The sequence below is a fragment of the Corvus kubaryi genome, unplaced genomic scaffold (genome assembly GCF_017639235.1).
Source record: "Corvus kubaryi isolate FWS band 111438036 unplaced genomic scaffold, C.kubaryi_AGA036_p1.0 37179, whole genome shotgun sequence".
NCBI lineage: Eukaryota > Metazoa > Chordata > Aves > Passeriformes > Corvidae > Corvus > Corvus kubaryi.
In genome coordinates, this window is record NW_024581049.1 from 156,195 (window position 1) to 179,870 (window position 23,676).

The window sequence follows — 23,676 nt, forward strand, 5'->3', positions numbered from 1 at the left end:
CATCTTTATCTATACATGTTGTTTCTTTCTATCCCAGATTTCATGGGTGACCTGGAGAAGGGCACTGCTTGGCGGAGCCCTTGGACAGCTTGTTGTGTTGTGAATTTGGGTCTCCCCTTAGTTTTTGTTTACACATAGCCCAAAGAGGAAGAACAAATGAGGTTTCTAGCACCTTTTGGTGAGATGTTCTTCTTTAACCTCTTCTGTTGGTTGACGGTGGCTGAACATAAGCCCAGGTGGGCAGGAAGGCAAGTAATACATGGCCTATACCAGCACCAGTGTGGCCAGCAGGACCAGGGCAGTCTCCCTGTAGTGGGCACTGGTGAGGCCAAACCTTGAATCCTGGGGTCAGTTTTGGGCCCCTCACAACAAGAAGGACATCGAGGGGCTGGAGTGTATCCAGGGAAGGGAACGGAGCTGGGGAAGGGTCGGGAGCACCAGGAGTGGCTTAGGGAGCTGGGAAAGGGGCTCAGCCTGAAGAAAAGGAGTCTTGGGGAGGACCTTCTGCCTCTCCACAACTCCCTGACAGGAGGGGCAGCCAGGGGAGGATCGGTCAGGGAACAAGGGACAGGAGAAGAGGAAATGGCCTCAATCTGTGCCAGGGGAGGTTTAAGTTGGGTATTAGGGAAACACTTCTTGCAGGCTGCCCAGGACAGTGATGGAGTCCCTGTCCCTGGAGGGGTTTAAAATCCTTGTAGATGTGGCACTTAGGGGCATGGGTTAGTGGTGGGCTTGACATTGTCGAGTTAATGGTTGGACTCTTTGATCTTGGAGGGCTTTTCCGACCTAAATGACTCCATGATTCTATGGAAATGTGGCAGCAGGGTATCTCTTTCACTTGTCCCACCCCCTCAGAGGGGACCATCAGACTCCGATGCGGTGTCAAGTTCTAGGGCCGGCTTAGCTCAGTGTTTTCACTTTGTTGCTTTGTAAAGCAGTGAAGCAGTTCTCATTGTGGCTTTCAGAATAGCAGTGCTGCCCTCTGAATTACCATCTAATTAAATGAAAGCAAAAACTCCAAAGCAAGTGAGCTTTCTGTTGCATAAGAAAAGCTGTTTTAGTTGACCTAAAAACCGACATTGAAAACCAGCCTAAACAGAGATGCTTTCCCTCCCAGCTCCGTGGGCCGTGCAGAGCAGTTGCTACTGTTCTTGGAGAGCCATTCATGCCGTGGCAGCTGTGAGCCCACTTCAAAACAGTTACTCCTTTGAGACTTGCTTCCCTTTTGCTTGATGGTTGGAGAAACCCTGCTGTGGAGACAAATAATTAGAAATAAAAGATGGCAGCTTAATGATTATTAGCTTTTCTGACGCAGCCTGCAGTGAGTGCAGGGTGAGACTGGCGTCTCCAAGCTGCTGCTGCGTCTCCTGCTCCAAAGATTTACTGTGTGCACTGTTACTGTGCAGCCTCAGTGGACCTGCAGAACGCCCTGAAAAGACAGAGTTGTTATTTATTTTAGTTACAAAGCTTTTCAGACTCTTGGCAATTAACTGTGACAATGGCAGTATGCTTCCTGCCCTCGCCTCCCTGTCTCTCCATCCATGCCCACAACTTTCCTTGACAACTTCTTATCCCTCTCGCCCTCCTCCATTACTTGGATTCTGTCTATAAATATGAACCACTTTGGGTTTTCTTAATAAAATAAGCATGGAAGGTTACTACCTTAAAAAACCCCCAAAATGCCTTATTTTGAGCTCCAGAAAAACTGACAGCAGTGGGATGCTATCCTCTGGGATTCTGTCTTATTGATATTAATCTTTTTGAAGCTGGTATCCATGACTGCCCGTTTCAGAGGTTAATATACTGCATTTCAAGCAAGCTGAGATCTTTTTAATTTGCGATATGGAAATGTGCACCAATTAATCATTGTGCACCTGCAGAAATGCCTCTGGGCAGACTTTGGCTGTGCTCTGTCAGGTTCCGGGAACATCCATAGGCAGGACTCAGAGTGATGAGTCTGATCCAGTTTAGTAGCTCAAGACAAACCCTGCGAGGTCCAAGGATGTGTCAGGCAGGGGAGGCGGCACTGGACAAGGTGGTGCAGAGCTTCGGCTCTTATTTGTGGAAAAAATAATGGTTAGAAGTTGTATTTGTTATCCATTGGTAAAATTTTAATTAAATAAATGTTGGGTTTTGCCAGGTGTCCCTCACTGAGGCACAGGTCTAGCCCTTGATCACCAGTTGCTGTCTGTTGACAGCAGTAGTGCTGGGTTCGTGGCTTGCGTGAATTTGCTGCTTGGCCTTTGGATTACATGGGATGTGTTAGTGCAGACCCGAATGCTCTCTACCAAGTATCTGCCTCAAACTTACAGCCAGGTACACACTAGTCCTAAATAAACCCTGATCTTGAAACTGTCCTTCCCCAAACCAAAGAGCTCTGGGCATTTTGAAGCCAAGGGATGCTCTTTGCCCAGCAAGAGTGTAACAGTATGGAGTCAAATCTCCTTCACTGAATTGGTGCCTTTCTGGGGAGAAGCTGCAGTTCAAAACACACCTACCTGGTGTTATTAAAAGAAGCCAGAGTCTCTCTTGGTTGCAGTTTGACTCCTCATCCATGTAAGGAGTAAATCACCCCCTGACATCTTTTGTTAGTGGTGCAGCTTGGCTGCCTCCCTGCCGAAGCTCTGGTCTCTTGGTGGCACTCACTGTTATTTTTGGGTGCATTTCAAGAAAGACTGCATAGCTGAGCTTGTCCCCCGCTGAAGGGACAGCTGCTTCCCTGGCCAGGCTGGCTGGTCCTGCTTGGTTTAGGAGGCTGACGCAAGGGCTTGAACTTCTTCCTGCTGCCCAAACATAGGGGTTTCCAGCAGCATTCCTTAAAGAGGGGTAGGGAGTCAAGTGCTGTCTGTGAACACACTCCTCTGGTTTTAGTCATGTCATCTTTTACTGAGACTGCCAGAGAATGAAATCCTGGTAAATGCTTGGAAGGAAGGTGAGGTCTCGAGGTGGTGGAGATGGGTGTGCTGTGGGACAGTCTGAGGCTCCTGTGATGGTTTTTTCCATGGTTCAGTCAGTTTCTTGGGTTGTTTCTGGAGCTCAGGCTCATGCCACACTGACTGCCTTTTCCTGAGCCTGCACTGCCTGTATTCACAGCATCACCTATAATCTATTCTCCAGGCTTTATTAAACTCTTTCTAGATCCTTTCACTGCAGCCACTCGTATGTTCAATACTTCCTACTCGTACTTGAGAGGAAAAGTATTTCTCTGCCAATATAGAAACATTCGCTGTATGAACACTCGATCCTGCAGGCTGCAGCTGACCTTCTCTAATCTTTAATGGTGCATCTTGGCAGAAATGTGCTTTACGCACTGACTCTAAGCCCTAAGTCTAAACAAAGCTGACTCTCCAGGAGCTGTTCTTCCCTGCACTGGCACACAGCCTGGAGAGAACTGAAGCTTCTCTTCTGTTTTATTCCTCTTTCTTCTTGGAGCTTGTCTGCTGTGCTGCGAGACACTGACTCAAATGAACATCAGCTTCATACAAATCAATGAAAGCCATGACAGGAGCTTTTTGTATCAATTAACCAGATTGCAGGTGGGATGGGAATTCCTGGGTGTACAGACTTAGTTCCCAGCCACCCCCTCTGCTTTCCCCATCTGCCCAAAAGGGATCCATATGAGCCAGCCCAGTAGCAAAAAGATCTAATGGCTCAAAAATGGGATTCTTCTGCCCATGGGAAAGAATATGCGGTTTTAGTTTAGCAACAGCAGCCTTTAAAGGCTACAAATTACGGTCAACAAAAGAAAACTCTCCAGAACGAAACCACACAGAAAAGGATGGGAGAAGCAGTTTGGATTTAGCAAAATTGGAGGTGAACTGCCCTGATGCCAAGTGTGATTCCAATACCTAAATCACTCAGTCTCTTTAGCTATGGAGGGTGCTCCTTGGCCCTTTAATAACTATCTCAGCGATGAATGTTGATTTTGGAGAGTGTTATGATGGGCTGGACTACATTTAATCTTTGGTTAAATACATGATACAGAGCCAGGTGAGTGTAGATATTCCAGGTTGCCTTCACTGTGCACATGAGTTGTAGCAAAGCAGTGCAAAGTGTTCTAGACCTTAGTGAAAATTCCTTGAGTTTGCAGTTCAGCCTGTCAGAGGCTTTTTCAGCAGTTAATTCTGTGCTGGAGAGAGGGGTGGGCCGGGAAGAAATGCAGCATTAGCTGAAGGTTCCTTTCCTTCTAGGTGAATCATTTACCTGCAATATCTTAATTCTAGATCACCATTTTACAGGAACACAAAGCTTGAGAAGTTGAAGAGAGGTTTCCTTTCGTCCTCATTCCTGTCTTCTGCTCACGGCCAAATCAGCACTGCTGATGGTGACAGCAAAGCTGGAAGAGGAGCCAAGGGCAGAGGGCCAGGAACTGGCAAAACTGAGCCACCTGCTCTCCTCCCACCTTGTTTGCTCTTGTGAAATGGCTGCCGCAGCAGCACTTGTTTGCAAAGTGTGTGAACGAGGCACAGAAACAGAGTGTGCCTGTTGTGTGTTCACAAATGTGTGCGTAATGTGGCTCATTTAGAGCAGGATAGATAAAGGATTCATCTGACCAGCTTAATTTCTTTGTTTTCCTAGAACTTGATGTAATCCCGAGTAGTTCTCTTCACCTTAAATCCTGCTTGGTTTGGGGGAGGGAGCACAGCACCAGTGTGATGCACAATTGCTTTGTTTAGATTGGGAATTCCTCACTGGTGGAGCTCCTCCTCGGGGCAAAGAGGAGAGCTCTGTGCCTTTTATTGTTGTGCCAGTAATGCTCTGGGCAGTGTTCCCCGGCACTGATGTAAACTGGGAGCCCTGTTTTACAACAAATCATACCAGGAGTGTGTCCTGTGGGGCCTATAGAGTGCTGGATCACCTTAAAAAGGTCTGTTCTATGAAGAACTTGCTTGAGCTGGATTTAATCTGCTGTCTGGATGCTCCTAGGATGCTGCAGTGTGTCCTGCTGAGCTCCTTGCAAGTGCCTGCACATCACCCAGGCAGAGGGCAAGGTTTGGCATTGTTCTCCATGACCCAGTTGGTTTGCACTGACCGAATCCATCAGGATCTGAGTGCTCCCAGTGGCCTTTTACCTTGCAAGGAACAACCTCTGCCTTAGCCACCCCAAACGCATGCCTAAAATGAATATAATTCCTGTCCTTATTCCTATATCCAGCAGGCAAATACCAAGAAATCCTGACTTATTAAAATAATTCTATGTCTCTAGATGACTCCCATAAAGCGACTTAAACCAGCTGTAACTGGGAGAGTTCTTTAAATAGTTGCAATCGGGGCTTGGCACAGGGCAAACTGTTCTTACAGTGAAGAATTTAAGAAATTTCCATTACTTCCTATGGGATTTCAGAGGTCAGTTTGGGGCTGTGTAGGAAGGAAAAAGAAGCTAAGCCAGTGACTTCGAGCAGAAGTGTGGTGGTGATGGGGGTGTATTTCCATGTGCACAAGAGTGGTGGTTTTGGGTTTCTTTTTTCCTTTTTTCCCCATATTTTCTGCTCCCTGTAAAAAACTGCTTTGGTGTAGGCTCAGATCCCCTTGCCCCAGAAGAACATTTTTCAGCCTCTCGTGGCACAGACCAAGTGCCTCTTTTCATATTTGATAACTCAACTTTTTAGTTTCTCTTCCTTTAGCTTTGGAGCCAATCAAACTCTCAACCATTTGTTTAGGGTCTGAAGAGGTGACAGCATCCTTTGCCCTCGTGCACAGCGCGTTGGCAGCTTGCACTAGTGTTCCCTGTGGATAAATGCTTCACCTGGGAATACAAAGTGCAGGAGCTGCTGCTCTCTGTTCTCAGCTGCTGGCAGATGGAGTTGGGGATCATCTGGTGATCTGAGCGCGGTGGATGATGCGCTGTGTGGTGTTAAATCACTGCTTTGATGCAAAGTTTTTGTTGCCCTAGTCTCTCCTCCATGTAATCTGCTGTGTGTGGTGTACGATGAAGCAGTGCGGGTTTGTTTGCTTGTTTTTCTTAGTTGCAAGAAGCTGTTGCCAACCAAAAATTGTGGTTTCTTTGCTCCATGGTTTTCTCCTCAAAGCCCTTTGGACTCGTATTTCTCTTCTGGCAGTGTTTTAAGCCCACCCATGGGTGAGCAGTAGCAAACGTAGCCGTTGTGGTGGGTCAGTACTGAACATCTCACGCTCCTCCATGCACTGCCTGGGCTATTAAAATGTGTTAAGTTATTGCACTGGGGACTGAAGTCAGAGCTTCAGGGCATGTTTCAAGGGAACTACGTGTCCCTAATGTAGGAGCAGCGACTTAGAGCCGCCAGACCTTTCCCAGCCTGTGTTTTTTTTAATGAAATGTGCTCATCTGAGTCCAAGGAAACCACCACGTAGTCCAGATTTAAGGCAAAAATATCCGCCTTACCTCTCATTAAGGAGCTTTTTGCAAGTGGTCTCAACACTGAGACAAAGAGGAGCTGCCCCGTTCTTCTTGGCAGAGCTGAGTGTCATGGATGCATAAAGGAGAAAAGGTAAATAGGTGTGAGAAGCATGTTAATTTTTCTAAAAATCTGGGTATTTTTAGCTCCCATATAGCACAAATGCCCTCAGTGTGTGAGTGGCCCTTGCTAGGTAGGTACCAGTGCAGGCTCAACATGGTGACGGAGCCGTCCAAGCCAGGGTGTGCATCAGCCTTGGGTATTATCTGCTGATGAAGAGGCAGGGCGGTTGCTCTTAATCCAAGCAGAATAATGTGTCCGAGACCTTAATTCTCTTTGGGAGACAAACAGAGATACCTTGGTGCCAGGCGTATTTTGGGATTGTGCAAATATTTAAGGGCGATTTGGTTCCTGAGATGAGCAGGCTGGCAGCAGCCTTGCTGGAGCCTTTGGAAGTGCTCAAGAGGCACTCGGCAGAATGTTTTGCTCTGATGTCCGTAGCACGGAGAGCTGGACAGCTCTGCTTGACAAAAATAACTTGATTCTAATTTGGCTGTAAGCGAGGAAAACCCGGTCCATGCCGTAGGTGCGGGATTCCAGAGCAGGGGCAGGGCGAGCTCCTCGGGGGTTTCTTGTTGACCAGCGGTCGCTACCTCAATTGTCGATTTTTTTTGGCTTGCCACAGACTGAGGCAGTACCTGTCCGATTACGAATAGCCTTATGCTTAAAAAATGAAGAATATAATAACAGCATAAAGAAAACCCCAACGCTCCCCTCCCCCCCGCCCCCCGTTTCTTCATACACTCCTCCTTGCTTCTCCACCCCGGGTCTCCCTTCAGAGCTGGGCCACGACTTTCTCTGGGAGGCAGCGAACGGTATTTAAAATCTAGGTCACGGAGGGGGAGCGGCGCTGCCGCCCGCGGTACCGGCGGGCAGGACCCCTCCTGCCCCGTTCCTACCGGACCCGTGCGGCGCCAAATTATCGCCCCCCCGCCACCATCACCTTAGCGAGGAGGGGTGTGTTGGTGGCAGGAACAGGCGGTAGCCCCGTTATTTCAGGCTCTCGCTGCCGCGGTGTTTTTGTAGCGGGCTCAGGGCGGCCGCTCTGAGCGGTCCCTCCGGGCCGCCCGCGGGAGCGGAACGTGAGGGAACGGGATGGGGGGAGCCAGGAGGGGGCGCGCGCTCCCCCGCCCGCGCCGCCAGCCGCGGTTTCCCCGTAGCCAATAGCGAGGCGGCGCTGGCGTCCCGCCCCTCGCCCTCGGCCAATGAGAACTTACTACAGTGTTATGGGGGGAGGAGGCGGGGCCGGGGGGGGGCAGAGCCGCGGGCGGGCGGCAGCGGGCGCGGAGCGGCGGGCGCGGAGCGGGGAGGAACGGAGACAGAGCGACTGGCTGGGCACGGCCCGGCCCGCCACGGCCCCGGGGTGCCGCACCGCAGCGGGGGCTCTGCGGGGCTCGGTGTGAGGCCGGCGGGCGCTGCGCGCGGGGGCGGCCGGGTAAGTGCGCGCGGGAGCGTGTGCGCGGCGCGGGGGAGCGCGCACGGCCTTTGCGCGGCGGGTCCGTGTCCCGGTGTCCCTGTGTCCCTGTCCCCCTGTCCGCAAACGGCGGGCCGGTGCGTGCCCGCGGTCTCTGTGCGGGTGGGCACGTGTATGTGCGCGTGTGTGGTTGTGCACCGCGTGTGAGTGCGTGTGCTCATCTGTGCAAGGTGCGTCTGCACAGCGAGTGTGTGCAGTCAGTGTGCCTGTGCGTGTAAAGGGTGTGTGTGCGTGGGGTGTTGGAGTGTGCACGCGTGGTCTGCACAGGCACCCCGTGTGTGTCGTTTGTATCGGGGGTGTGGTGTGACTGCTGTGAGCTCTGTGCGTGTGAGCACTCCGTGTATACGCAGTGCGTGTGCAATCTGTGCGTGTGTGTGCACCATGTGTCTGTGCACACCAGGTGAGTGTGCGTGGTGTTTCTGTGTGCACCATGTATATGTGTGTACACACTCTGTGTGTGTGCAGCATGTCTGTGTTTGCCCCTTGTGTGTGCACAGTGTATCTGTGTGTGAAGCGTGTTTGTGTGACTGAATCCAGTGTGTCTGTGTGTGCACAGTGTGTGTGCGCGTGGCTCATGTGCGAGGGCTCCGTGGGGCTGTGTGTGACATGGAGTTCTGGAAGTCAAAAGGCTGAGGCTCAGCCCGAGACAGATTCTGCAGGAGGCAAGAAATGGGGATAGCAGGATAGGGACACACAGCTCAGGGGAGCTGGCACCCAGTGTTCGCCTTTGCTGGGGCGGGGTTGCCCGGGCTGCTGTGGCCGAGCTGGGATCCCCAGCTCTGCCCGGAGTCCATTGTGCAGGAGGAAGAGGAGGAAGGAGATATGGCGGGGAAGGGCTGTCGGGGAAGTGCTTCGTGCTTCACAGACCGATGCCTGCTCACCCACCCATGGGACAAATGTGGATGCTGTGGTCTGGCATCAGTCAGGCAACGGCTCTTTCCTGTCTGTGCATCCTGCTTTCTCCTGAGTTCTAGCTCAAGAAAACACCTTAACCCACTGGGAAGCGATGCTTTTCAGCTATCTGGATTTTCCACCAAGGCGTATTTTTATTTCCTATCTCCAGCAAGGCACCGTTTGTAATGAAAATTACTCCAGAGGGTCTGGAATGAGTTAAAATCCACCTCGACCACCTCTGAGTGCTGCAGCTGCAAATGTCCCAAGTCCTTGCTTCCGTGTTTTCTGGGGAAAAGGAACTTGTTCACCCTTTGTGCACTGGTTTGGGGAAGCTGGTTTTGGACAGGGTCTGGCAAGTCTCCCCTCTATGGCTGTGTAAATGGTTATTCAAGAATTGCATGTTTGGTGGTGAAGAGGAAATTTCTTAGAGATTGTCCAAATTCTGGGGTAGGTGCTATGCTGGTTCAGTTATAATTCTGTGTGTTAACTTAATTAAGATACTGGAGAAGCAAGGCAAAATTTGTCCCTTCCAACCCAAACTATTCCATGAAAATCTTATTTCTGAACAGTACCACAAACTCCATTTTTGCCTTACCTTGCTCTTTCCATTTAGGATTTGAAGGCTTTTCAAAAATGCTGGATTTTGCTTACCTTAGTTTGCTAGATCTGGAGGGATGGTCTTTGAATTAGTGATTCTTATTCACAGTTGAGATATGTAAAAATAATCCCTGTAAGGTCTCGTGGGGCAGAGAATATGCTGGGTCTGTATGAGGGATGCGGAGGGGCTCTGCCCTGGCTGCTGCTGCTGTGGAGTGCAATTCCTTTCGCAATTAGCTAACTCGTGTGTCACTGCCCCAGGAGCTGCTCCCTTCACTTCAAAGGTTGCTTTGTGGAGATCCAAAGTAGGTTGTTTTTCTGTTTTAATGGCTGGTCCAGCCATATTTTTAATGAATTGAAGGTTTTCCTGCAGCATTTTGTGGTTGTTAAGGGTTGTGTGTCACGTGTCAGTGATGCTGATACCCTTGATATTTGTATTTTACATCATCTTGCATCTTCAGTTGCACTTCTGGGGCAGTTTTGAGCATTGGATGTGATTTAAAAGGCAGTGCAGTCCTTTGCATATCTCTGCTGCCATGGTCTTAATAAAGAAGGTGAGGATTTTCTAGGATTCCCATGGTCAAACGTAATCTGCTGTGGAAGGTAAATATCAGGATAAACATAGTGTTCCTTACCTTGAAAACTCAGAGCCATATGAAACAGAGAGAAGGATGATTTTTTTTTTTCCTAATATAAACACATTCATTATTTCCTGTAACAATTTAGATGATGAGAACAGGAATTACCTGTGTTTTCACCTGATCTCAAAATTGCAAGTTAAAACAAATAATCTTATCAGAAGCAAAGCATTTCATGGGAAAGCAGCAATCCTGAGGAGTGAGGACTCCTCTCGGCCTGTTTCCAAACATTGTATGTTCCTAAAGCCTAAAAATGCTTTGGGCGATACTACTCCAAACCTACAGCTCCTGGCTCCGGTATCTCCCCGTCAAGTGCCCGTGTGCTCTGCATGAGCATCCACAGTGTTTGTCCTGACAGCATTTGATTTTCGGAAAGTGGTAAAACACGTCTCTCCTACCGCCTCGCTTACTGCTTGTTGAGCAGGTATTTGAATGGATGGGACATAGGCTGTTGGGGATGCGGCTTATCTAGTGAGCAGCCTACCTCTACAAATTCATTCATTAGAGATCAGAGTGTTACTGTGCTGGGGTACCTTGCAGGGATGTTGGGCTGCTCCATGTGCTTTGATACATTGATAGGTAGATGATGCTGTGAATGTGGCACGTGCTGGAATAAAGTTGTGTGTACAGAAGGGTTGCTGATGGAAGGCAGTGGCTCTGTACTAGGTTTTCACAGCAGTTATTTGGCATCTCAAAGGAATCTTAGATTTTGGGGTCAGTGGGTGAACCTCTGGCTCTTCATCCTTGGAGCGGTTCAGTGGAAGTGTTGGCTGAGTGTCCACAGCATCTGACTAGGAGTTTGGGGAGAAACACCTTTCCTTGTGTTCCCAAATGAGGGGTATGTGCTGAGAGCCTTTTCATTTGGGGGAACCGTGACAGTACGTGTGTCACTGCAGGGTGGGTTTTTCTTCAGCCCCTTACTGCCATATTTCACATATTTCTTGGAAAAAAACCCTAGAAATCGGTGATGCTCAGAGATCTTGTGTCCATGATGGGTGGGAGAGCTCTGGGCTCTCCCCAGGTATCCTGGCCAGGGATCCCTGCTCTTAGTGGGAGCTTCCCACCCCTCTGTGGATGGAGGCATGCGTGGGGCTGCAGTGGGGAGCTAGAGCTGGGCTGTACTGGTGTGCCACATTGGGTCAGTGTCTGGACCTGCTGGAGGTGCTTTTACATTCCTGGGAATAAGCTGTGATGAATCTAAGGGCTTTAATAGGAGAGTGTGAGGTTCCCTGCAGCAGCCCTATGGATGCAAATAATTTCCTATCATAAACCTTATTTTGTACTTTTAAACTCCACTGCAGATCTATTGGCTTCCCTCTAACTTCTGTGCAACTTTCCTTGAGTGTTAAGGAATCGCAGATACTCAGGTTGTTCAGGCTTGGAGCTGTGTTTGTTGCTGTCATGTGTTTCTCTGGGGAAGTTGAATATAAAGCTTTGCATCAGGAGTAGAAATTGCAGTCTGGGCCTGGGGATCTTTTGCAGTGATTATTCTGCTTTCTTGGTGCTTTTCTTTTGCTGTAATCTTGTGTAGATTAAGCAGGCAGTGAAACGTAAAGATTTCCCTTTATGTGTCTTATCTACTACTGTTTTGATCAGTATTGTGGTTTCTTAAGTTGCAAAGAACTCTAGGATGTGGCATAGCAGGGATTTATCTTTGTCCATCGGATGGATTAGTTAGGAATGTTCATGGCTCGTACTTAATCCAGATTAATATTATTAGTTTCTTTACGTTCAGTTGGTTGTTTACGCTTGTTTTCTGTTTATGTGAATTTTTGCTTGTGTAATGCCACTCACATTGTGTATTAAAAGCCAGTGCTTTTAATTTGTCTGTGTAGATTGTGTAGATGGACTAAATCTTTCTTTCTCTTTTTCCTTTTTTTTTTTTTCTTTTTTTAAATGAAGCAGTTCCACAGAGAGGGAAATTGTACAGGCTTGGGGGGTATGTTCAAGCAATCGTACTCTTCCAGGGCATGCTCCTCTGGACCCTGCTGCATTTCTGATCCGGGATTTTTAAACAAATTCCCATGCCAGTTTGCTTTAGCTGCTGTGCTCAGAGCAAACGTCGACAGCAGTGGTTTGTAATTTATAATTTATGAAGTCTCACAGCACTTGAACTCCGGTGCTTTCGGAGGGGACTGAGAATTTTGTATCTCCCTGATCTCAATGCAGAGCCTAAAAGATGTAGGAAGATGAGCAGCTCAGGGGAGTGTTTCTCCTTGCAGGCAGTGGGAGAGCTCCATGACCGCCTAGTTGTGTGGCCGTGGCCGCGGTGTTGGGTGCTTCCCTCCCACATTTTTGTATTTTTGGGGAGCAGCCCAGTCCATCTGCTGGTAAGAGTGACTGCCATGGGATGTCAGCCTGGCTTTCAGACAGGGTCACACCATGGAATAACCCTCCATGGCTGCCTTAAGAAACCTGGAGCCCAGACCTATGGAGGATCCTTTGCTCTGTCAAAATCGAATCCTTCTTACAGGGATCAGCTCAGCCTGAGATGTAACCATAGCAAGACACGCTGTGGCTGGAGCCTGGGGATGGGAGTACACTTTGAATGCAGTGGAAGAAAAATAGGACTAGTTAGCTATTTCTATGAAAACCACAATTCCTTTGAACCCCCCAGTCACTGGTTGTAGGCTGATTATTCTCCTCCTTCCCCGCCCCATGGAATGTGTGTGTGTGAGAGAGATAATTAAAAGCTTTTAGTTAAATAAATAACTAAGCTGCTCGTGTGGCTTTATAGTAGAATTGCAGAGCCAAACCCTTGGACGTGGAAGATGGCGTGTGCTGCTGCTGGTCCCACAGCATCTCCCTGCCTTCCCATGCTGGTGTGGCCTTGGAGCGTGATTCCATATGGACTTTTCACCCCTGAGGCCTGTGTATCACTGAATATGAGAGTGAGCAGGGTTTAAGTGGGGACAGTCCCATCCCATTGTGTCCAGGGCTCCAGGCTGTATTTATTCCCTGCTATTCAAACTCTGCTCCAAAGACAGGATTAATCCCCACCCAGATTCATCTGCGATGCCTGTGTGCAAATGAATCAAAAGCATGAGCTGGTCTTCGCAATTCACTCATGAGATGGTCTGGATGCTCCAAGATGGCTTGAAGGGTGGTTTGGTTTTATCCCTTTGACACAGAGCTTGATGGAACGTTTTATGTTCCAGCCCCGGTTTCTGCCTCCGTGAGCTGCCTGCAGTGCCTCGAGCCAGGCACTTGGAAAATGAGAAACATGCAGCTGGTAACCATTCCTGGGGAGTTTTAGGAGTCATTTGTCATTGGGCAGGGGCTGGTTCCTCGAAGGATAAAAATCTTTCAGGTCCAGCTTCAGCTGCCCTAGCCAGCAAATATTTTTCCTCCTGCAGCCCTGCCTTGCATGCTGCCTTCCAGTTCCTGAACCGATGGCTAAGAGCACCCTATAACCAATGTCATAGAATCTCCTGAGTTGGAAGGGACCCACAAGTTGGATCATCAAGTGCAACTCATGGCCCTGCACAGGTTACCCCAAGAATCCCACCCTGTGCATCTTTGAGAGCGTTATCCAAACACTCCTGGAGCTCTGGCAGCCTTGGGGCTCTGACCATTCCCTGGGGATTCTGCTCAGTGCCCGCCCACCCTCTGGGGGAAGAAACTTCTGGTGTCTCACCGAAATGTATATCCCTGATTTACCCTCTTAACACGACAGCCAGAGGAGAGCAGGATGCCCTGGGCCTTTATGGGAAAAAGCAAATTTTAGTAGGTGCAGAGGCAGCTCAGGGTGACATTTTTCAGAGTGACAAAAAACTCTCTTAAATCCCCAAACAAAAACTGCTGGTCTGTCCTTTAAATACTGGATTCCGTGTGCACATAGTGTTTTAGTCCTGTTTGCAAAGACAGACATCCTGGCAGTGTCACCTTGACATGCACGTCACACACAAGACAATGGGACCCTCTGGGGATGCAGCCTCTTGGAGAAGAGCAGTGGTGAGCTGTCATCCTCCTGGGACAAGGGAGTCCTCCTGTCCTTCATGTACATGAAAACTCAGCAGCTCATTTGGTCTGAAAAGTCTTGAAACCCAGCATTAGGCCAAAGTTTTCTGACCTAAATACCTGTTTTACAACTGTTGGTTGGAAGTGATTGACAGGCAAGGTGAAAAATTGTGTTTAAATTGTGGGGGTGGTTGTTGGTGTGAAGTCAAAAAAAATCACCTAAGCAGCATCCCTCTTTCTCCTGCATGAGTGTGTGTGTGTAAGTGTGTAGAGGCAATAAAAAGGCCATTTATCATGTAAACATATCCTGACACAGGGAGAAGACTGAGGATGAGTTTCTACAGCTTGTCGGAGGAAGGGGTCACATTCGATGCAAGGGAACAGCATGTTTAGGACCCTTAGTAGCATGTATTAAAATTTGAGCAGGGAGAAATGAGGTGGGATGAGTACCAGGCACTTCCTTGGTGCCCCTCCATCCCTCCTCCTAGGAAATACCAGCACTGCTCCCATGTCCCCTCCGTTCCTCCTGGGATTGGTGCCGGTGGCCGATGCTGATATTGCTGCTTTTTTATCTCCAGCTGCCAACTTGAAAGTGAGTGTGTGTGGTGAGAAGCTCGTGAGAGTCTTGGTGAATAAGCACATGAAGTAGCAACATGATAAACTCAGTTGTGGGCTGCCTGGTCCAGCTGCAGGAATAACTTTCATCTAGGAAAAGCTGAAGGAAAGCTTTTGGGGCCTGGAGAGGAGTTAAGTGCAGAGAAAATGCGAGTTTTCAGCTGTTTATATGTATTTCTAGTCAAAACGGTTTAAGGACCCCCACACTTTCTTGAAGAGGGGGAGCAACAAGAAAGAGAAACTGTTTTGGGAGGGGAACAGTGTAGGGTACATATATATTGCTTTTCTATGGATTTTCATGTGCATCCAGGACCCCCTGGGTGTTTAAACACGATGGAAAAGGGGTCTTGCAGACATGTGGGTTGGCTGACTTACACAGATGAACTGGCTCATTCTTCGGGGCTTTCTGAAAAACTTAATGTTGTAGGGGTGGCCCTGGAGAAGGGGGTTTATCTGCAGTGGGAGCAACTGCATCAACTTGGGAAGGGTGTGCTGGCAGTAGTGGGGGAAAATGGCCACGTGCTGAATTCCTCCGATACTGCTTCCAGTGAGTGCCATAGTTTCTATGGACTTCGGGGGGGTTTGTGGTGGTGGTGGTGGTGTTGTAGCTGCTGCTTCTGTTACTTCCATCAGGTCTACCTAGATGCTGCCTTCAAAAAACACTTCCTTTGTTTATGGATGGCAGTATCTGTTTGCTCCCACCTGTCCCTGCTCCTTCCTTCGCTTCTCCAGGAAATGGTGGAATAAAGCTGGGGTTGGTTGATGAGGTCAGAGCAGCTGTTGTGCCCATCCCAGTGCAGGACCTAATCCCTGCCCCTCTCTTCAGTGAGGTTTGGGGTGCTTCACCCAATGATAATGAGAACCCAAGGGACTTGTGGTGTCCAAGCATGTTAGTCTCAAAAAATGACCTTTTTTCCTCTGCTTACACACTGGAGCAAGTTTTATTTTATTTTGTTTTGAAGCAAGATGCTTTGAGTAGCTGGTGTCTCCCATCCCCTCAGTTTTGGGGCACCCATGCAGAAAACATTCCTCTTCTTGGTTCAGGTGCTCTTGCTCCCACCTGCACCCACTGGATGCTGGTGGGGAAACCAGCAGTGGCATGGACAGTGTTAGTGGCTTCATGTTTTGCATCTGCTGCTCTTGGCTTATTTAAAAATGATGATTGACTCTCTTCATCTACCCTGATGATGACAAATGGTGATATTCCTTTTGCAAAGATGTGGTTTATTAAAAAAAAGAGTCCCTGTTGCATGATGAATCGAGAGGGAGAGCTCGGGGAAACTGAATCTATTAGTGTTACTTGCCTGCATGCCTCCGGAGGCAGGAATGGGAGTACATAATGGACATGAGGGATGAATTCACAAAGCAAAGAGGCTTGCAATTATAGAGAAATTTGGTATTTCACTGTGATGCTTTTCTTGCAGGTTTATTTCTTTTTATAATTGAGCTGGGCTCTCCAGCATGAGCATTGCTTATTGCATTGGTGGGTTTGATCTGCACAGTGCTAATCACAGGAAAGGCTGGTGATCTGGGAATACAAATACATGATATTGTATACAGCATATGCAAATACAGTGGAATTAAACGTTTTTCTCCTTTTTTTGAGGTAGATGCACAGCTGCGTCTGTGCCAGTGATAGGGCTCCCTGCAGACACAGGTGAAGGAGAGGTGCCAGCGCACGCACAGGTTCAGGAGGTTGGAAGGTGTGCGTGGAGCTCATTGGTGTCTTGGCGAGGTGCTGGCCTGGTTACAGGGTTGGCTCCGTTTGCTGGGCTGATGCTGCTGGGGGAAGTGGTTGTACGTTAACCTTTTCTCATGATTTCTCAGCACAAACAGTTGTAAATCTCTCCTGTGGTAGGAGTAGATGCAAAAAGCTCTCAGCCCTGGTTTTGCTGTGCAGCGGTATCACCTCCTGCCTGGCCTTTGAAAACACAAATGTAAGGAAACAAAGAACTTTGCCCTTTTGATGTATTAACTACAAAATCAGCTGAAAAATTGTTGATAGATTGTGCTTGTTTTGGAAACAGTTTAACCTTCTGAAACTTCTGGCTGTGGCAGAAAACCAAGGAGTGATGAAGTTTGATTAACTGTAACTTTCATAGCACTTCAGCTTTACCACTAGAAAAACACTATAGGATTGGTGAAAAACATTTGTTTTTTTACTAAAAATGCTTGTTCTAATAAATTTTCTAGACTGGGGTTGGGGAGGGGGAGGAGAACATCAACTGGAGCTGCAGCTGTGCACCTCTGAAGCAGGAGGTTTGTGAGTGGGTGGTTCCTGTCTACCTCAGGTGTCTGCTTGTGTTTTTCCCCAGTTCCCTTCAGCAGAAACACTCCCTGAGAAAATATTTTGAGACATTTCTTTAAAACAAAAAACAAGTGGAGAGAGGAAAAACACAAATCTCTGTGTTGTAAAGCATTGTCAGAGCTTTGCTATTAGAGCAAGAGCGTTTGGGGTTTAGGAAAACAGGGCAGACATGCAGCCAGCTGTACCCCACGACACTGAGCATCGCCTCAACATCCCGATGTCAGCCAAGCCCAGCAGTTGCTCAGTTCCACATCTCCAGAAGAAACAGCGACTGGGGAACGTGCAGTTTTTGTCTTGTTTTTCTGAGTTAATCTCCTTGCTTTGCTTTCCCACCCATGGACTGTGGTTTTGCCTAGTCACAGGGTGTTTCATGAGTGCAGTCAGTTCAGGTGCTGCAAGTCAGAGACATCTGGGGATGAGTCACTAGAGCTCAGGATGGGGCAAGTTTCTTGAAAACAAGAGAACAGGCTTTGCGAAAACTTAAAATTAAGGGTTGGTTCCCAGACACAAAAAGATCCAGACCTCTTGGTATCGGCAGTGATGAGTTTTTTGATGGTGCTTTGGGAAATAGGCTTGAAATTTGTTGCTGTGTTTAAAAAAAAAGTGTCTTTGCTGCTCCAAGCAGTGAATTATATTTTTTAAAAATGCAGATTGGAAAAAAATGTAAATTGGGAAAAAATTCAGCTTGGAGCAGTGCAGATATTTGATTTTTAACTTGATAATTTGTCACACGAGTAATTAGCCAATGTGGTACCCATCACAGTCCCTTCTGGCTTTTGCAGTGATCATATCTGTGATCCGCATTTACTGCGGAGAAAAATGGATGTGGCACTTGCATTTTAGTTGGAGGACTGGCTTTTTTGGGCTGAATCATTGTAAATGGGGATGTGTGTGTTTCATTTGGAATCTGAGATCCACCCATCTGGTACTAATGAAGAGTTCGGTATAAGCCACCTGCAGCAGAAGCCTCTGCAGCCATTCCCAATTTCCTAATGGCATGAGCATGTGTGTGCTTGTGTCACCTTCTTATTTTAAACCATGCTGGAAGTTGGTTTTGCTGCTTAAAATGAACTTCTGTAAAGTAGCAGCTCGCTGGGTGACCACTAATTGATTTAATTGCTGCCCTTAATATGAAATTTATTGTGGGTTATAGAAGCATGTTCTGCTGCTCCACAGTACTCGACTGATGCTCTCCCAGATGTGGGATGTGTTCCCTGTGTCCCCATGCAGGCATGTTCTTGGTGTGAGCAGTTCAAGCCGCCATGGTGTTCCCTGCTCTGGTGCTGCAAGATGGATTTTTATCAAAACCTTGTGTTTGGCAAGGTCTGGGAGCAGAAGTGAAGCACAGAGAAGAGTTACTCACCTTTTTGTTTTTCCTCTTGTGTTTAAAGGTCTAGCACTGATCTTCCCTGCTGTTGTCAAGACTGAGTTCTGCAGTGCTGTTGGTGAAACACTTTGAAAGTGCACTGCACCATGCAAAGAGAAACACATTTTGAGAAAAAAAATCTAATATTCAATTAAAAAATTAGTAGTTAATCATGGTGAAGTGCTGTTTCCTTATGGCATGTTGCTGTTTTCACGCAGGTGGCACAGCATCGGTGCATTGTGCAATAGAGATCTATTTGTAGAAAGGAAAAAAAGAGGCCAAAGTTTACAGGATCTTTCTCCAAATCCAATAGAAGGATGTCTTGCACTAGGGGGTTTATTAAATCTGAGTAATGTGAGTTGCAAAATAACTTGTTACGCTGCTGTCTGCAGAGGCCACTGTGTGAGGGCAAATGGGTGTTCCATGCCCTTCCCGAAGGCTCACGCTGTACTCCTGTGTCCCTGGGCTCTGAACAGGCAGTTGTTTTGGGTCTTAACCTCACAGGTCTGTTGTTAATTCCTGAACAGCTCAGTTCTTCATATAAAGTGACCTGTGCTTGAAGTGCCACGGTATTTAGGCATTTCTCCCATAGAGTTTGGGGAGTTTGGGGTCTTCATCCTCCTGGTTTTGAGTGCTTTGCCAAAGGTGCATTTATACAGCACTGGCTGCCATTGTTGGTATGTGCCCTTAATCCCAGAGATTACTGGGTTAATGTCCCCAGGCTTGAACTGGTGCTGTGTTTTGTTGAATCCCACAGGGAAAAACAGATATTTATTGCTGTGGATACATGGGGAATCCAAAGGGCTGCTGAGATCTGGGCATTGAGGGTACAAAGCTCATCCACTGTTTCATCAACCCTGCCTTTCATGCTCAGGGCTGTTAATCCACCATCGAGATGAGGAATCTCTGTTTCTTCTCCCAGAGGAGGGACTGGTCCTGGATGCTCCAGCTCCATGCACTTCAGCTGGCAGCAGCCTCATATGCAGGGTGCTCTCTAATTAATGTTGGCTCTTGAGCACCGAGTAATTGGGAGCATTAATTGGATGGTAGCTTAAGAGTAGGAGCATGGTTAAATAAAACGAACAGGCTTGGCAGTCATAATGTCAGCAGGTAAAACGCCTGGGAAATGGCAAATCCACATGGCAGTGACGCCAGTGAGGTCCGTGCTGAATGCAGGTGCTTCAAAGCCAAGGCAGTGAACCGAAGCCTACGGAGCAGGGCAGGTCCTCTTCTCCTTCCCCAGGTGCTGAAGAGGGGACACAGCCCGGTAAGGCAGATATTTTTTAAACATCTCCCATGCTTAGGAATAAGAGAATGAAATGTTCTTGTTGTGGAGTTGTAGTTCACGTCTAAAGAGTTTTTACAGCTTGTTTAGCTGGGGAACTGAGCTCAGGCCATGCACTGATGTCCTAACCAGAGACCAGCTCATTGCATTTGTTTCTGTCTTGTTTTTGCTTTTTACTATTGAACTGCACTTCTTGCCACTGTAAGGGCTCCTGCTTTCTGCAGCTGGTGAGGCATTTCTCTACTTTTATTTTCTGTATTGCACTGCTCACAGCTTACAGTGGTGAGGAGATGCCTTGGAGCTAGCTCAACCCGCTCAGACCTCGTTTGTATGTTCATTGTTTTCATCTTAGAGAGGAACAGGCGACTATTTACCTTCAGATTGTGTGTATAGAAAGACAACCTGAAGGAAGTGCAGAGGAGGTGGTTTAAGAATATATTTATTGGAGGAGGAAAGAGCGGGTTTGGCAGGAGCTGCGTGGCTGAGGTGCCTGGGTGAGCTCACCGATGCTTTTTGCTCTCTCCACTCGTTTGAAGGGTCTTCTCATGGCAGTTTTAACCCAAACAATGATATCACCAGAGCCTGCAGAAAAGAGGATTTGTGTGGCATTTTATTCCCTTGTGCTGCATGAATGTGGATTTCAGCAGTATTGTGTGGCTCCTGCTGTCAGCAGCATGGTGAAAAGAGTGGCTCACTTGTCTGGAATTGCGACTGTGGGACTTGCAGCCCTTTAGCAGCATAATTTTAGCTGGGGCTCTCCGTTTAGTCCTCAGTACTGGGCAAGACCAGTTGATTTTGGGTCAAAAATACTGAGAATAATATGGTTTATTCTTAATTTGCTGTTGCTTTTGGTACTTGATAAATACCTGAGCCACACTGAGTCCCTGTGAGTCTGTGGAGCTTTCAGCTGGGTGAAGCACTCTTGGGCTCACTGAGACTTCAGCTGTGAGTAAAGCAATTGCATGACTGGGATTTAAATGTAAAAAAGGAAAAAATAAGCAAAGCTTCTCCAAAAACACATGTGGTTGTTCCTACCACCGTTACATTGTTGGGTGTTTGTGGGTATACACACAAGCACACACTTTGAATAGAATAAGGATTATTTTGAGACCTAACTCATAAAATAAGTATCAATGGGATGCTAAATTGTGTACATAAGGCCAGTAGCTTATCCAGAAACCACCACTAGCTCCAGGTACAATTTATTTTAATAGGGAGATGTTTAAACCAGCTGCTGTTTTCTGCATATGCTTTATCCCCACTAAAGGAGATATTTTGTCTTTATTGGCTCTTCATTTATTTTCAAATATTGCAATGTTTAAACAGTTGGAAGCTGTTTATTGTTGTCTTCTCAGCTGGTTGGTGGCCAGCAGTGTCCTGGCTGTGCATTGGGCAGGTTTCATTGGCACCAGTGGGAGTGGAAAAAGCTGGTTTACAACTTCCAAGTGCTGCCCCAGTTTCTCCACTGCTCATGCTCACCTGACTTCATGCCCAAAGCTCCCTTTAATGCCCTTGGGGACGTTAAACTTCTCCCAGTGTCGTATGTAATGCAGGGAGATGATTGGGGAGAAAGATGTGAGTGGGTGGGAGGGGGGTCCTGGGCAGCCCCTGGAACTGGGGAGAAGGTTGGAGGGAATCAGGGGGTGGTGGAAGAAAGAGCGGCTCTGCTGCAGCCAGACAGGAGAGTAGGAGAGATCCTTTTAGTGTGTGTTGTCCATGGAGCTCCTGGGTGGAGCAGTGTTTGCATCAGCAGGATTAAGTGTGGCTGGAGGAGAAGGTGCTGCAGTGTTTTGTTAAGAAACACAAGGGCCATCCAGGAGCACCAGTGTGATACTCAGCACTAACCCTTCTGTGGTGTGCTGGGTGGCAAGGGTGGGTGTTGAAGAGGTAGAAAACACCTCTTGAGAGCCGGTGGAATGTGGCCATGCTGGTGTTTGTTCAGTGAAATCACAACCCACAACAGCCTCCCACACCAACCCATCCAGTGCAGAAAGGAGGGCGGCAACCGAAAATATGAGCAAACAGCCCCTGAATGTGGGTGCAAAGTGTATTTCTGACCCCTCCCTGCAGTACTGAGGGTGAACACAACTTCCTTTTCCTTTCTATAGTCTGAAGAAAGCGATGTTTGTGTACATTTCCTCCATGCAAATAATTGCAGCGACCCTGGAGCTGAGCAGAGGGTGCTGCGGGGACCAGCATGGATCCTTACTTGGGTCTCCAGGGGTGAAAAAGCCCTCACAATACCATCTTATCTTCCATCCCATTCTTTAAATCAATGCTCTCCCTTCCCCCCAGATGGTGTTTAATATCCTGTTCACTATTTCCGACTGCTTATAGGCCAGGCTGCAGGCTGGAGCTCAGCTGCTGTGTCCTGGTGAGCCATTAGTGCATCAGGATGGGATCTGGGGCAGTAATTCAAAGCAGAAGTGAGCACAGGCTCCCTGTGGGATAATGCATCCATGGCTCCATGGGCAGGCAGACGGTGTCAGCGTCATTATTTTGGTTCTGCATCAGAAGTGGGAATGATAAAGTGCTCACTGGGTGTTTAGTCTTCCAGAGGATCAAAGGGATTCCTGGCAGCTGAGCAGCTGAAATGGAGCATCCTGTTGTCCACCTTTAACTGAGCTACTGAATGGTGATGGACCAAAATCGTCGAGATAGGCACTGAAATGCCATTCCTCCATCCCGTGGGTCAGTATTGAGAGGATTGTCTGAAATGGTCACTTTTTTCGTGTAAACCCCTGAGAGCTGTGCTCCTGCTCCGCTGCCTCAGACTGCCAGTGGTTTCTCTGCTCTGGAGTCACCTGAATCGTGCCAAAGAAACAGGTGATTATTTAATGAAAATAGCATTTCCAAGCTTGTGTGTCTTGTTAAAGCATCTGGAATGCCACGTTGTGTCTTCTCCCTGTTGGTGACACAGCACAGCCAGTGTGGGAATTCGACAGCAATTTTGATTCAAAGCCATCTCCAGTGAAAATGGTTGTTTGTAAATGTGTTGCATCAGATGTGTGAATGGATGTAATTAAGGAATGAAGACTGCTGCACACCCCTAATTAAGGGGATTAAAAACTAAAGCTGCCTGATTTCACTGCTGGATGGAAAAAACAGACTGGTGGAAACGGCTGGAGGCCGAGTCTTGGTGGGGGATGGTGGGAGGGGTTCTGCTGCAGTCTGTTGGCTCACGAAAGGAGCAGCTCTGGGAGGTGACAGGACTGAGCTGCTCTGCTGTGTGCCCATAACTGACTGCACATGATGGTATTTCATTGCTGCTTCACATTCCCCTTCTGTTTAGTTCCTGTTCCTGGTGGAGATGGAAGGATTTTCATCTCTGCCAGCCGTGCTGGGGTGCAACCTCGGGAAGGTGACAGTTGTGTCACCCCGTGTTAGTTTGGTGTCCTGGTGTCTCCCACCATCTTGGTACCCATCCCCAGCTCCTTAGCTGTTCAGAATGGTGCTGTGGGATCTTGTTGTGTAGAAGCAGAAGCGAGATGTGTGTGAGGACACAGGGCAGAACCTCCAGGCATCCCTGAGGTGCTTTTTGTATGCATGAAATAGGCCAAATTGTGCCAAATAGGGGACAGAGAACATTGTGCAATGGAAATACTAGGAAGCTGTGCTCACCAAGGGCTTCTCCCTAGCCTTGCTAAGAGGAGAATGACTTTGTTATGGGATGGGGACTGCCAGTGAGGATGTCTCACTAATCCAAGCACTGATATTCCATTGCCTTTTGACTCCAGGCGGGTGTCACCTGCCCTGTGGTGCAGGATCCCTGGAGGGATTCTAGAGAACGTCCTCTGCGTGGGAGGCATTGCAAAACCTGCCTTGATTTTCCAGGAACCATCTTCTCCTTTGCTGCCCAGCTTCTGGAAGCCACCCCAGGGTCAAGGGTGACTTTGTGGTCACTGAGCATCACAAGCAGGAAAGATGGGAAGAAAACCATCCCTATGGAGGTGGTGTGAAGGTTCCTGAGACATGCAGTGTTCTTCTGGTGCTGCATTCATTGGGGTAGCATCCTTCTGGGGCCCTGGTGGCACTGGAGTTTGTCCCAATCAAACTGAGTACATACCTTGAGGCTTTACAAACAGCTTCTGACTCCTGGCTCCGA

At 48.0% G+C, this 23,676-nt stretch overlaps 1 protein-coding gene across 43 annotated transcripts in view; it reads left to right on the forward strand.

Moving 5' to 3' along the window:
* Positions 1-23,676, forward strand: part of EPB41 (erythrocyte membrane protein band 4.1) — a 94,619-nt gene that overhangs the window by 11,379 nt on the left and 59,564 nt on the right. For 8 of the 43 annotated variants that reach the window (XM_042021881.1, XM_042021875.1, XM_042021885.1 and 5 more), the window contains exon 1: positions 7,746-7,869. The exons of 4 other annotated variants lie outside the window; for them this stretch is intronic. The gene's annotated coding sequence lies outside the window, so the exon portion shown is untranslated. Of the gene's footprint in view, positions 1-7,743; positions 7,870-23,676 lie in introns of those variants that run through there. 31 more of the 43 variants (XM_042021887.1, XM_042021891.1, XM_042021890.1 and 28 more) reach the window with 14 other exon arrangements.